The sequence below is a fragment of the Schistocerca americana genome, chromosome X (genome assembly GCF_021461395.2).
Source record: "Schistocerca americana isolate TAMUIC-IGC-003095 chromosome X, iqSchAmer2.1, whole genome shotgun sequence".
Classification (NCBI taxonomy): Eukaryota; Metazoa; Arthropoda; class Insecta; order Orthoptera; family Acrididae; genus Schistocerca; species Schistocerca americana.
Genome location: NC_060130.1, coordinates 633312402 through 633326039, shown reverse-complemented (window position 1 = coordinate 633326039; position 13638 = coordinate 633312402). Strand labels below are relative to the sequence as shown.

At 43.2% G+C, this 13638-nt stretch overlaps 1 protein-coding gene across 1 annotated transcript in view; it reads right to left on the bottom strand.

The window, feature by feature from the left end:
- LOC124555011 (dnaJ homolog subfamily C member 21) overlaps window positions 1-12210 on the bottom strand; it is a 238674-nt gene extending 226464 nt beyond the window's left edge. The window contains exon 1 of the mRNA XM_047128754.1: window positions 12095-12210. The gene's annotated coding sequence lies outside the window, so the exon portion shown is untranslated. The remainder of the gene's footprint in view (window positions 1-12094) is intronic.
- Window positions 12211-13638: the final 1428 nt, after the last annotated feature.

Here is a 13638-nt window from a genome sequence, read left to right as displayed (position 1 = left end):
AGACACCCTCGTCGAGGACTTCCACACATTAGTGGTCCCCTTAATGGCTCGCAGTTTGTTGTGCGTACTGAGATTTTACCATTCTGTCTTCCGAAGCTGAAAAATCTTGCGGCATAGTAACGAACCTAGGTCACTTGTTGGGATGCCCATCTCCAGAAATGGTTTCCGTGTCGCCTGTTTGGCCAGCCTGTCAGCAAGTTCATTTCCTGGGATTCCGATGTGACCAGGGGTCCAGATGAACACCACTGAACGACTGGACCGTTCCAGGGCTTAAATGGACTCCTGGGTGGACACTACCAAAGGATGACGAGGGTAGCACTGGTTGGTAGTTTTCAGGCTGCTCAAGGAGTCAGTACGTAAAAGAAAAGACTCCCCAGAGCATTAACAGAGATACTGAAGTGCACAAGAAATGGCCACCCTGCTCTGCAATGAATACACTAGAGCCATCAGGTACGCAATGCTGTTCAATAGGGCTGCCGTGCACATATGCAAAGCCAACATGATCATCAGCCATTGAGCTGTCTGTGTAAACCACTTCAGAGGCCTGGAACACGTCAAGGAAGTGACGGCGAAGAGCCACAGGGTTAATGGAGTCCTTAGAGCCACGTGAAAGGTCCAGACGAAGCTGCAGCCGAGACATACACCATGGAGGCATACTTGAACGAACCACAAGTGGAAGTACTAAAGGGAAGGACTCCAGTTCAGAGAGAAGGGACCACACGTGAACTGCAGTCATTAGCCCCGACCTGGGCCACCGATACGGGAGATGGACTGCCAGGGGCGGGAAAAGGATACAGTAATTCGGATGCTCAGGGGAACTACAAATGTTTACTGTGTAACTGGCGAGCAGTAGCACACATCTGTCTGCAATGGAGGGACACCAGCCTCCACCCGTACGCTGGTCACCAGACTCTTCCTAAAAGCTCCTGTCGCTGGTTGAACCCTGTAGTGGTGCAAAGGGTCGAGTAACGGCAACGCTTAAGGTGCTGCCGAACCATAAACAACACTCCCACAGTCAATTCGGGATTGGACAAGGGCTCTGTAGAGCTTCAGCAGTGTACAGCTATCTGCACCCCAATTGGTGTTGCTCAGGCAATGGAGGGCATTGAGGTGCTGCCAGCACTTCTGCTTAAGCTAACGAAGATTTTTTTTATTTTTTTTTTTTTTTGTGGTTTTCGGGCGCACAACTTCAATGGTCATTAGCGCCCTGACTACTCTAAGAATGCACCGCGAGGCACAAGTTGACAACAACAACTAAAAGGGAAAACACAATAAAAGACAGACTGACAGGCATAGGATTAAAAAACATCATCAAATGTCCTTAGCGAGGTGTGTCAAATTGATAAAACAAAGAACACGAGCAGCTGCTCGTGGGTCATCCGCTAAAATGGCATCGAAAGTATTAGGCAGGTTAAGATCGAGGCGCAGTGTGTTAAGATCAGGACAGGACATTAAAATGTGTCTAACCGTCAGCAAGTGCCCACATGGGCAGAACGGCGCCGGCGCAGCCGTCAGCAGATGGCGATGGCTGAACCGGCAGTGTCCAATTCTTAACCTTGCTAAAACGACCTCCTCCCGCCGAGAAGGGCGTGAGGAGGACGTCCAAGCCACGGGAAGAGGTTTTAAGGCCCGAAGCTTGTTGTCGGTAAGTGCAGCCCAATCGGCATGCCACAGCGACACAACGCGCCGACAAATGACCCTGCTAAAATCGGACGAAGGGACACAACAAGAAGCTGTCCGAGGCTGGAGGACCGCAGCCTTGGCCGCGGCATCTGCAGCTTCGTTCCCAGGGATACCGACATGGCCAGGAACCCACATAAAGCTAACCGGCGTACCGACGTCCACCAGCTGCTGAAGAGAGCTAACGAAGATGAGGGAGCCAAGTCAATTGAGCGTCCAAAACCAGTCCCAGAAATCTGTGTGTCTCCACTACAGTGAGTGGACTGTCATTAAGGTAAAGTGCTGGCTCCAGGTTAACAGTATGATGCCAGAAGTGCACGATACACAACTTTGCGGCTGAAAACTGGAAGCCATCGGCTAGAGGCCATGACTGCACCTTGTGTATGGCTCCCTGTAGGTGCCGCTCAGCAACACCAGTAAAGGAGTAGCAGTATGAAATGCAGAAGTCGTCTGCAAACAGAGAAGGTGAGATGTAGGGCCTGACAGCTGCTGCTAGACCGTTAATGGCCACTAAAAATAGAGAGAGACTTAATACAGAGCCCTGCAGGACTTCATTCTCCTGGATATGGATGGAACTATGGGAGGCACCGACTGTCATGGAAAGTACAGAGTGAAACAAAGTTTTGGATAAATTTGTAGCATGCCCCGCAGACCCTACTCATGCAATGTGGCAAAGAAATTTGTCACCAGGCCATGTCTTATGTCACGAAAGGCGGCAACCAGGTGTTGCCGTCTTGAAAAGCTGTTCGAGTGGTAGACTCAATGGACCCAAGATTATCAGTGGTAGAGTGACCCTGGCGGAAGCTGCCCTGACATGGAGCCAGCACACCATGTGACTCCAGGACCTGACCCAAACTAATTGCTGACATACCATACGTTCCAGAAGCTTACAAAGAACATTAGTGAGGCTGATGGGCCGATAGCTATCTACATCGAGGGTTTTTTTACTGGGTTTGGGCACCAGAATGATGGTACTTTCCCGCCACTGCGATGGAAAGATGCCGTCACACCAGATCCAGTTGAAGATGCCAAGGAGATTTCGCTTGTAGGCAGATGAGAGATGTTTAATCATCTGGCTGTGGATCTGATCAGGCCCAGGAGCTGTGTTGGGGCAATGTTCAAGGGCACTGAGGAGCTCCCACTCTGTAAATGGGGTGTTACAGAATTCACTGCAGCGCATAGTGAATAAGAGGACATTCCCCTCCAGCTACTATTTGAGTGTGCGAAAGACTGGGGGGTAATTCTCCAATGCAGAGGCTCAAGCAAAGTCCTCGGCAATCATGTTTGTGTCTGTAGATAACACTCCATTTATGGTAACACCAGGGACACCTGTTGGGGCCTGGTACCCGAAAAGACGTTTGATCTTTGCCGAGACTTGGGAAGGTGACGTATGGCACTCAATGTTTGAGAAGTATCTCTCATGACACTCCTGTTTCGTCGTTTGGTAAGGTAGTGAACACGGGCACAGAACCATTTACAAGCTATGAGGTGCTCCAAGGAAGGGTGCCACTTACACCACTGTAGAGCTCGCCGCCACTCAATTGCTTCAGCGACTTCCGGCGATCACCAAGAGATTGCCTTACGCCTCTGGCACCCTAAAGAGCGAGGGATCACATTTTCTGACACAAACAGTTTTAGTCAACTGCTCATCCATCACATCGATGTTACTGTGTGCGGGAGATTAAACAGTGACAGCAGAGGTGAAAGTTTCCCAGTCCACCCTGTTTAAAGCCCATCTGGGCAGGCATCTGTGGGCATGACGCTGGGCCAGTGACAAGATGATGAGGAAGTGGTGACTACCACACAGGTCGTCATGCGCTTTCCAGTGGATAGATGGGAGGAGTCCGGGGCTGCAAATTGATAAATCAATGGCCGAGTAACTACCATGAGCCACACTGAAATGTGTTTAGGATGCAGAGGTCGAACTGTGATAGTAAAGTTTTGACATTTCTGCCTCGACCAGTAAGCATGGTACCACCCCACAAGCGGTTATGGACATTAAAATCTCCCAGAAGTAGGAAAGATTTAGGGAGTTGATCAATCAGTGCAGCTAATACATTCAGGGGTACTGCACAATCTGGAGGAAGATATACACTGCAGTCAGTTATTTCCTGGAACGTCATCATTCTGACAGGCACAGCTTCAAAGGGGTTTGAAGGGGCACGTTCACAACAAACAGTTTAGGACATGAACGCAAACTCCACCTGACACTCAATTATAGTCGCTACGGTTCCTGTAATATCCCTTATAGCCATGGAGGGCAAGGGTCCGCTTTGCCTAGAACCAGGTTTCCTGGAGGGCAATGCAGAGAGCCGGTATAAAGCTTAACAGTTGCCATAGCTCAGCCATGCGGTGGAAAAAAAAACCGCCGCCATTCCACTGGAAGATGACATGAGACTGGGAAGGCATGAAACATTCAATGTGGCAGTTTACGCCTCAGTCACCTGCTGCCACTGACTTATTGCTTGAGCAGTCTATACCCATTGCATAGAGGGTCTGGTGAGATCTGGGTTCTCAGCAAATGCCAAAATCTCCACCCCAACCTCAGTCGCAGAGCTTGTAGGTAGTGGTGGTGTGGGTGCCACCACAATTTCCTTGGTCTTAGGGGTCTTCTTTTTGGATTTCTCTCGCTGCTCCTTGGCTTTCCCTGGCTGGGAGGACTTTACTGGCTCAGTCTCCAGGACTGAGGATGAGCGTGAAGCTCTAAGACCAGCTGCTTTTGGGATCTTCAGCCACTGGTGGGTGTCATCTTTCCCACTAGCAGGAACCTGGGAAGGGAGTTACCCAAGGGACCCCTTCCTAGTGAGAAAAGCTGAAGAAGACTTACTCTTTTCCAGCCTCCCAAAGTAGGTGGTGCAGAAGCAACAGGGAGGGAAATGCCCCCACCATCAAGGGGGCAGGTGAAGTCTTCATGCTCTGAGAGGTGACTTGGGTTGGCAGAGCTGATGGTGACAGAACCGTTTTAGCAGCGGCATGAGACTGCCATACGCACAGGATACAGGCATTCAAATTTTCTCTTAGCCTCAGTGTAGGTCGGTCAGTCCAGGGTCTTTTACTCCATGATTTTCCTTTCTTTCTGAAGACTCCTGCAGTCTGGCGGGCAAATGGTGCTCTTTGAAGTTGATGCAGGTGGGGCACATGGAGTATTTGGATGTGATGGGCATCCGCAAACTCGGCATGTGACGCTGCAAGTACAGTGGGAAGACATATGGCCGAACTTAGAGCACTTCAAGCACTGCATCAGGTGAGGGATGTAGGGCTTTACATCACAGCGGTAGACCATCACCTAGACCTTCTCGGGCAATGTATCACCCTCGATGGCCAAGACTTTTTGCACAGCCATTGCTGCCTTCCCCCGTTTTTGGCTCACTGATGCTGTGTTCTCCCATCAGCTCTGAGACTCATTTTGCCCCTCATCCTGCTCACCAGGGAGCCTTCCACCTCCATTTGCCATGGATCCTTTAGCACCTCTCCCTTCGCCATTACCATGGAGCCTCTCATATGACCCTTCCCTTACACCCCCCCCCCCCCCTCCCCTTGCCAACAGTTAGGGTGTGCCCACCCAAACCTTCCCTTCCCCTAGTATTTTTAATGAAAGTTCGTTGTCATCACCTTTTGCACTGGCACTGGAGGCATACACAGTAAGTAGTTTACTGTGCAATTGTGACCCCATCATCTTTCCTCTACACACTGCCATGGATTTGACATTTACACTTTTCTGTTGGTCAGTCAATTTGGATATATTACAGATACCTTAGGATGATTCATCAATGAACTTCATACATGAGGAGCCTCTCAGAGCTGATAATGGTCTTCGGATCCACAAGATTTGGCTTTGTAGTGGTATGCAGTCCCTTTCCTTTTTTGATGTAATCATTAGATACTGATTTTAAGGTAATTACTTCTTTCATTACCCTGTTTTACGGAAGTGACACATTTCAGGTACTAACTGAACTTCATAGTTACCAATTTTTTCGAACTTCTAAACATTTTCTTGTGCTGCATTTCCCTTAGCCAGATCCGTGATGGCCTGTTCCTCGATTCTACCAGTATTGTGCAAGATGAATTTACCCATGGAGGACAGACAATTAACTAAGAATACTACAAATGTGTCCTTGAGCGTAAGCACGAAAAAGTGCAGAAGAAAAGGCCTGCATTGTGGAAAGACAGGAGTTGTGTGCTACACCATGACAATACTTCAGCTCATTGTACCTTCTCCATCGTTGAATTTTTGACCAAATTCAAAATTCCTGCACTTACACAACCACCATATTCCCCTGATTTGGCCCCTGTGGACTTCTACCCGTTTCCTGAACTGAAATTTTCACTGAAAGTGAAGCAATTTGACTTGACTGAAGACATCCAGGCAAATACGGAGAGCATCCTTAACACACTTCAGGAAAAAAAAAAATTTCAGAAATGTTTCCAAAAGTGGAAACCCCATTTGAGTCTGTGTGTTTAGTCAGAAGGGGACTACGTTGAAGGAGATGCATCACAGTAGCATGTAAGTACCACCATTGTACAATTACAAACCCATACTTAAAACTTTCCAGTCACACCTCATACACTCCCACCTTTCTGCTTTCCCTTCTTTGCTTAGGACTGGTTTCCTAAGCTCTTGATATTCAAACATGAGGTTCTCTTCTTCCTGTATACAGCATCAATCTTCCCTTAGCGATATGTTTATATATCACTACATTTGTCCTCTAGCCATTCCTGTTTAGCCACTTTGCACTTCCTGTCAATCTGATTTCTGAGACATTTGTATTCCTTTTAGCCTGCTTCATTTACTGCATTTTTTATATTTTCTCCTTTCATTAGTTAATTTCAATATCTTTGTTACCAAAGCATTTCTATTAGCACTTGCCTTTTTACCGGTTTGATCCTCTGTTGCCTTCACTATTTAAGCTCTCAGAGCAACCTATTCTTCTGCTGTATTCCTTTCCTCTGTTCTTGTCAATTGTTCCCTAATTCTCCCTATGAAACTCTACAACCTCTAGTTCTTTCAGTTTATCCAGGTCCCATCCCCTTATATTCCTACCTTTTTGCTGTTTCTTCAGTTTTAATGTACAGTTCATAACCAATAAATTGTGATCAGAGTCCACAGCTGCCCCTGGAAATGTCTTACAATTTAAAACTTGGTTCTGACATCTATCTTACCATCATATAACCAATCTGAACTTCAGTTGTTTCTAGGTCTTTTCCACATATACAGCCTTATTTCATGATTCTTAAACTAAGTCCCAGCTATGATTAAGTTATGCTCTCTGCAAAATTCTACCACACAGCTTACTCTTTCATTCCTTACCCCCATTCCGTATTCACCTACAACTTCTCTTCCTTTCTTACTATAAAATACCAGTCCCCCACGACTACTAAATTTTCATCTCCCTTAATTATCTGAATTATTTCTTTTATCTCATCATACATTTCTTCAATCTCTTGTCATCTGCAGAGATAGTTGGCACATAAATTTTTACTACTGTGATAGGCGTGGGCTTCGTGTGTCTTGGCTACAATAATGCATTCACTATGCTGTTCGAAGTAGCTTATCCGTCTTCACCACCACCACCACCACCACCACCACCACCACCACCAACAACAACAACATTACCCCTATTTGATTTTTGTATTTATAACCCTACATTCACCAGACTAGGAGATCTGTTCCGTCTGCCACCAAACTTCACTAATTCCCACTATATTTAACTTTAACCTATCCACTTCCCTTTGCAAGTGTTCTAAACTACCCGCACGATTAAGGGATCTCACATTCCACACTCCCATCCTTGGAATGCAAGTTTTTTTCCTTCTGATAACAACGGCCTCCTAAGTGGTCCCCGCCCAGAGATCCAAATGTGGGAATATTTTACCTCTGGAATATTTTACCCAAAAGGACACTATCATTTAACAGTTCAGTGAACCTGCACGCATTCGGGAAAAATGAAGGCTGTACGTTCCCCTCGCTTTCAGCCATTCACAGTACCAGCAGAGCAATGTTGTTTTGGTTGTGTTACAAGGCCAGTTCAAATCAACCATCCATATTTGCCCCTGCATCTACTGAAGAGGCTGCTGCCCCTCTTCAGGAACTGCAAGTTTGTCTGGCCTCTCAATAGACACCTATCCATTGCAATTGCACCAACACACAGCTATCTGTATTGCTGAGGCACTCAAGCCTCCACCAACGGCAAGATCTATGGTTCATAGGGGGTGGGGGTACATATACAATTTATCCTCAACTTTATTTTTTGCTGAAATGTTTATATACCTAGCAGCAATCTTAGGTGCAAATATGTCACAGTATTCACTGGTAAAGAACAAAATGAAAATGTCACACACTACTCTTAAATCATTTTTATCTTTTGTCTTGCTGTTAAATGTCTTTCCAGTGTGAAGAATTAAAAATACAACTTGGGTGTACAAATGCAGTGATATTTTATTACAGTATTCTGATACTGTAAATTAAATAATGACAAAATAAAATATTCAAAGAAATAATGACTGACAATAATAATTTCTTCACATATGTACCCATACTTATCAACACAAAGATTCTGCAAAGAATCGTTTCATTAACGAATTCAGATATAAAGAAGGAACTTTTATTTTTAAAACTGTGCCACCTTGTAGGCCTACATAACATTACAACTATTTCATATACGTAAGCCTACACTTTCAGGCTCTATAATTGTATTTTGTTGAACATAATGGTTATCACTTCTACTTGGTTCTTGCCATACATATATTACACATACAGATTGCTTTGCCAATGTTTCCTTACAGCACGCAATGGATTTTCATTTAGTATTTGGCCAGCAGTCTACTTACATTTCTTAGTGTTTTATATGTTGGTGACAAAATGTGGAAGGTAATTGTATGGATGCATCCCCACACATTAAAAAATTCTCATGGCAGCTTGTGTTGTTTACCTCTTAGCTATGTGAAAGTACCTCATTTCTTTTAGTTAATTTTTTTCCTGGCGAAACAAACTTTATGCACAGTAACCTACTTAAATTTCTTACTTTCAATATGTTTAGCAGTTTAAAACTGGGACTTCATCTTGTTAGGCTATTCTCCCTGGTCACGGTAGGGATTACTGCTTTTTTTTGTGTAACACATACCTAATTCATATTTCTTGGGCTTCCACCATGGTTCCATTCCAAATGGCATGATGGAATGAAGCTGTCCATAATGAAACAAAGGTTGATGGCTAAGACCCATCAGTCACACGTTAATTTAACAGACTGTTGGTATCTGCTGCATCAGTTCTTTTAAATGCAACAAATAATGCAAATCATTTGTTCACCTGTTCGGATAACTGTGATAGAACTATCAGTTTATTACAGCTTTGTGGATAACTTAAGTACATAATGTTCAAATCTAAACTATGTATCACAAGTCTCATCAACTAGTTCACCACCTTTTATGAAATTGAGCATGACTTCAGCACTACTGGACTGGCTCTGTTCTTCAGGGGATAACTATATCACATTACAGAATGTAGGAACAACAAACCTTTTTGTGACAAAACTGATTTTATAATATTAAAGACCTGACAAATAGCTTGCTTACACATAAATACTGGAAATGTGCGAAGATGTAGTGGCTCAAGTTAAAATGCCATTCAAGACTGTCTTGCTACAGCCTGAAAGAAAATGCATTTAAAACTTCAGCAAGCATACAGTGGATTTTTTTGCTAGATAAATTTCCAAACACAATGACCAAATGTCTATGCTTTTTCATTCCTCCTATTCACCATGAGTTTTACAGATGTTTGCTAAATATGGAAAGAGGTGGATACTAGCGAAGAAAAAGTTTTAACACAGATCTGAGTTGACCAAATGGCTTTGTAATTTAGAATCTGAATGGGCGAAATCACCACAGAAGGCATTACAAGTTGTTCATGTGAGAATGGATCATAACAATGGTTTTTTTGTTCCAATGAATAATGCATATTCTAGGGACAATGGATGTATACTCTAACACTTCATTTAAAAATCACAAACGAAAGCATTATGGTACTCAGACTTCTCAATTTCTGCATTTTTTTTGTATGTTCTGCTGCTGATCATTCCTAATTAAGAGTATCCATAAAGCTGCAAAGCCTGCCTGATTAAACATTTCCTAAAAAGTTAATAAAAAAATCTACTGGAATCAGATTACAGGCCTTGGATTACAATGGGCATCAAAATTTCTTTTACAATAAATAGGGAGCTTTATGCAGCAACCAACTGATCATATGATCCAAATAAGATTAGGCATTAAATTGTACAATAATATTCTTAACATGGCCATAAAGGCACCAAAGAACATGTTCCTGAAGGCAGAAATTAATAACTCAAGCAATAAAATTGGGAATTTTGTAAAAGATGGAAACAAGGAAAAGTGCGGTTTGCCATGAAAATATCCAAATAAAAAATGAGAATCATTATTAGTGAGCCAAAAATAGTTACTGATGTATTCAGTAAACATTCTTAACTCTAATAGAACAAATAGGATCGCAAGGCTCCATAAATCAAGCTACAAATTTTCTACTAGCCGGTGTACCTAGCACAATAGAACAGATTCAAGTAACAACTGTCATTCTTCCGAAAATTGAATGAGTCATTAAATCACTGAAAAGTAATAACTCTACTGGAGCTGGGAATATGTTAAGAAAATTATTATAGTACTGTTGGAGCCATGTTAGTAAAATTCTTTGGCACATTTACGCATGGAACAGTTCCTGGTAAGGTTACGTGTGCTGTTGTAAAACCTCAATGACGAGGCACATACAGGTCCTGCACATTATTCGACAATCTCCCTACTGAAAAGTCTTTCCAAGGTTTTAGGGAAACTTATGCATGGTAGGATTGTTAAGCACTGTAGCAAGCATAATATCGAAAGTGTTTGGCTTTCAGGAGGGGTTATCACCAGAAAATGCAATATTTGGATTTGCTGTCAATGTTTTGATGTCCAACAAAAAGATGTTTGGAATATTTGAGTTAACAAATGCGGCTGATTGGGTTAGTCACAAAATACTTTCAAAAGAGACCTAAATATCCAGGTGTAAGTGGCGGAGCAGAGAAGTATCTAGAGCCTTATCTTCAAAATAGATGGCATTTTCGTACAGACACTTCACCAGTAGAGCGAACTTCGTCCTGCAGCTTCGTTTTCACGCAGCTCCATGACGACGACGTTCTCTTGAAATATGTCTTTTACAATGATATAATTCTGCGGAGACATCTACTGGTATATGTTGATACTGTCTGGGAAACTTGTTGCGAAGAGAACTGGCAATAAAGAGTAATACATTACAATGTCATGCCTGATGCGGCAGTTTTACTCCAACAGCGAAAATGTAATCAGTAATTTTTTCCTTCCTTTCGTCACTTTATAGGACTGTCAACGTGAAAAATGTTGAAGTAACCAAGTGCTCTTATTCTCGGCTAATGGCTGAATTTGGGTATCTAAGTCATGGGCTACACCTCTTTACCACGATTGTTCAACATAAGACGCGAGATTTTGCTTTCTCTGGCAATTTATTTGAAACAAAAACTTTGAAATAATCAACCTGTGAACATCAATTACGTTTACAACGTACTGGTGAACTGTAAATACAGCCGGTTGCTGTAACACATTGTCAGTGTTTTGGTCTGTCATGGCGGCACGCCACGCCCACCTGTCTTCAAACCATAGTTCGGCTGGGGTCCATAGCGCCGTCTCCTCCTATTCTCACCTCCATGCTGTGAACAGAATGCAATCTATCCATCATTGATCATTGGAAACCTGCAACATTAGCCGCAAACAATATGGCGACTATATCGCGATGTTACGGATTTTTCTAAACGGTCAAAGCAACAGACCAGTCTGTCACCACAAACAGGTTTTTCTATCACATTCGTTGACCTCGCCAACTAACAACAAAACTATGAATATATAAACATTAAGTAACAGTCTGAAGCCAATGACTCTTAGACCATACCTCTTGACTAACGGTGCAACCAAAGCAACGTGACGCAACTGTTAAAGGACTAATGATCACATTCAGCGTTAGGAAGTGGATAAATAATTATTACAGAGCAGTTCAGCAACAAACGAGAAGCTAAGTCAGCATATACTGTCACGAATGAATTACTCCTTGAGTGAAACAATGCGATATGAACGGATACATTTCTGCATGATATACTCGAGGAAAATACTGTCTTAATCATATTCTCGTAATATCGGCAGGAAATGTTACGTCTAAGGTTCGATTTACAAATTGTAATCAACTGCATACCACACAGGCCACGAAAATTCCTCGGTAAGCGATCGAACACAATACACATGGCAATAGTAAACCGGCGTACGTGACGCTGAAGATGATTCACAGCATTACTTATAATATTCCACGTTACTAGCTGAAAGGTATTGATCTCAACATAATACTTACAACTGTCTGCCTAGTTCCACAACAGGCCGAAACCTCACTCACACCACGCAAGTCAAAATCCCTTGTCTCAGTCCTATGTCCTACCACACTGCGCTGTCAACTTCGTCTGAGCTCTGTGGTGAAAGCCAAAGTCATGCAAAGCTACAACAAAGATATAAACTGCAATGCCAACAGCAGTTATCTCTGTATTGGATGTCGAACTATGGTTGTTTGAGCGTGCCGGACTGCCGGCCAAACATTGTGTCGTTGCTTGGCTGCCAAGTAGCAGTTAGGCAAGAAACGACGTATCATAATACGAAAGAAAATAGTTTCCGCTATTGTGCCCCTCCTGAGTTTATGAAATCGGATGTACCCGGAACGATGTAATGAACCGTTTTAATTATAGCGTAAAAACAGTGTGAATTTGCTACGTAGTTTCTGAACTCGAGTGTGATACGAGCTTCGGACAAGCTGATCAGAAAATTGTCTATGATTTATTTACTCAATGCTTTACGTATTAATGCCACCGACGTTTAAAACAGCGCTAGAAGACTCGGTAGACTTCGACAAGTTACTCTGTCAATCCAGACAGGTATTGTACAAAGTTGGTATCGTTTACTTAGACATATCATTACTGAAGGAGGAGGAAACAAATGAAATATTTAAGTACTCCTTATGCAGAAATCGAAATAGGAATGGGTTCCTACGTCTCAATCTAAAATGAATTAGGTTTCCATATAGGTGATTTCTATCTATATTGATGCAATGCCTATCTTCATTTACGTAGGCACACAGTGTAATTCAGCACACAATGCTAATACGCCTATAGAGGGCGAGTTTTCCCGCCGTGTATAAACTTTAGGGACTGATCGATTAGAGGATACGGAACAAAAAAGGTCTAATGAACTTAGTCTGGAATGGTACTGTTCCTCATACATCATGCCCTAGCACCCTCTCCTGCCATAGTAAATGGTAATGTTGTGTCTGATTCACATCTCTTGCTGGCTCACCTTGTATTTGATATGATACAGCATTGTACACAGTGGTTCTGTATTCGAATCGAGAGTAGCTGACATGGTGTTTATTTATGGGAAGGCAAATGGTTATGGATGGCAGGCAGCAAGGTTCTATCAGGAGACCTAACCCCACTGACAACAACCACAGCATGTTTGCAACAGTGTTTCGCAGTTTGTCTGAGACAGGGTCATTTCAGGAATCAGGAAATCATGAAGAACATACCCAAAATGTTTGGATGCCAAACTTGGAGGAAAATGTGATTAACACTGTGGAAGGCGACCGTCATATCAGTAACAGGCAGTTGGCCCACCAGTACAGGGTAAGCCAGACGACCACGTGGAATATTGTACGTGGCAATCACTTACAGCGTGTGCAGGGCTTACTAGCAACAAACTTTCTACACCGAGAGCAGTTTTTTCATTAGTTTCTTCACCAGGCAACCACGATTCCAGGATGTAACCCATCCTGTTCAAAGATGAGGTCACTTTATGTGGAGTGGTGTCTTCAACTTTCATAACAATCATCTGTGGGATAGTATACAGAACCCC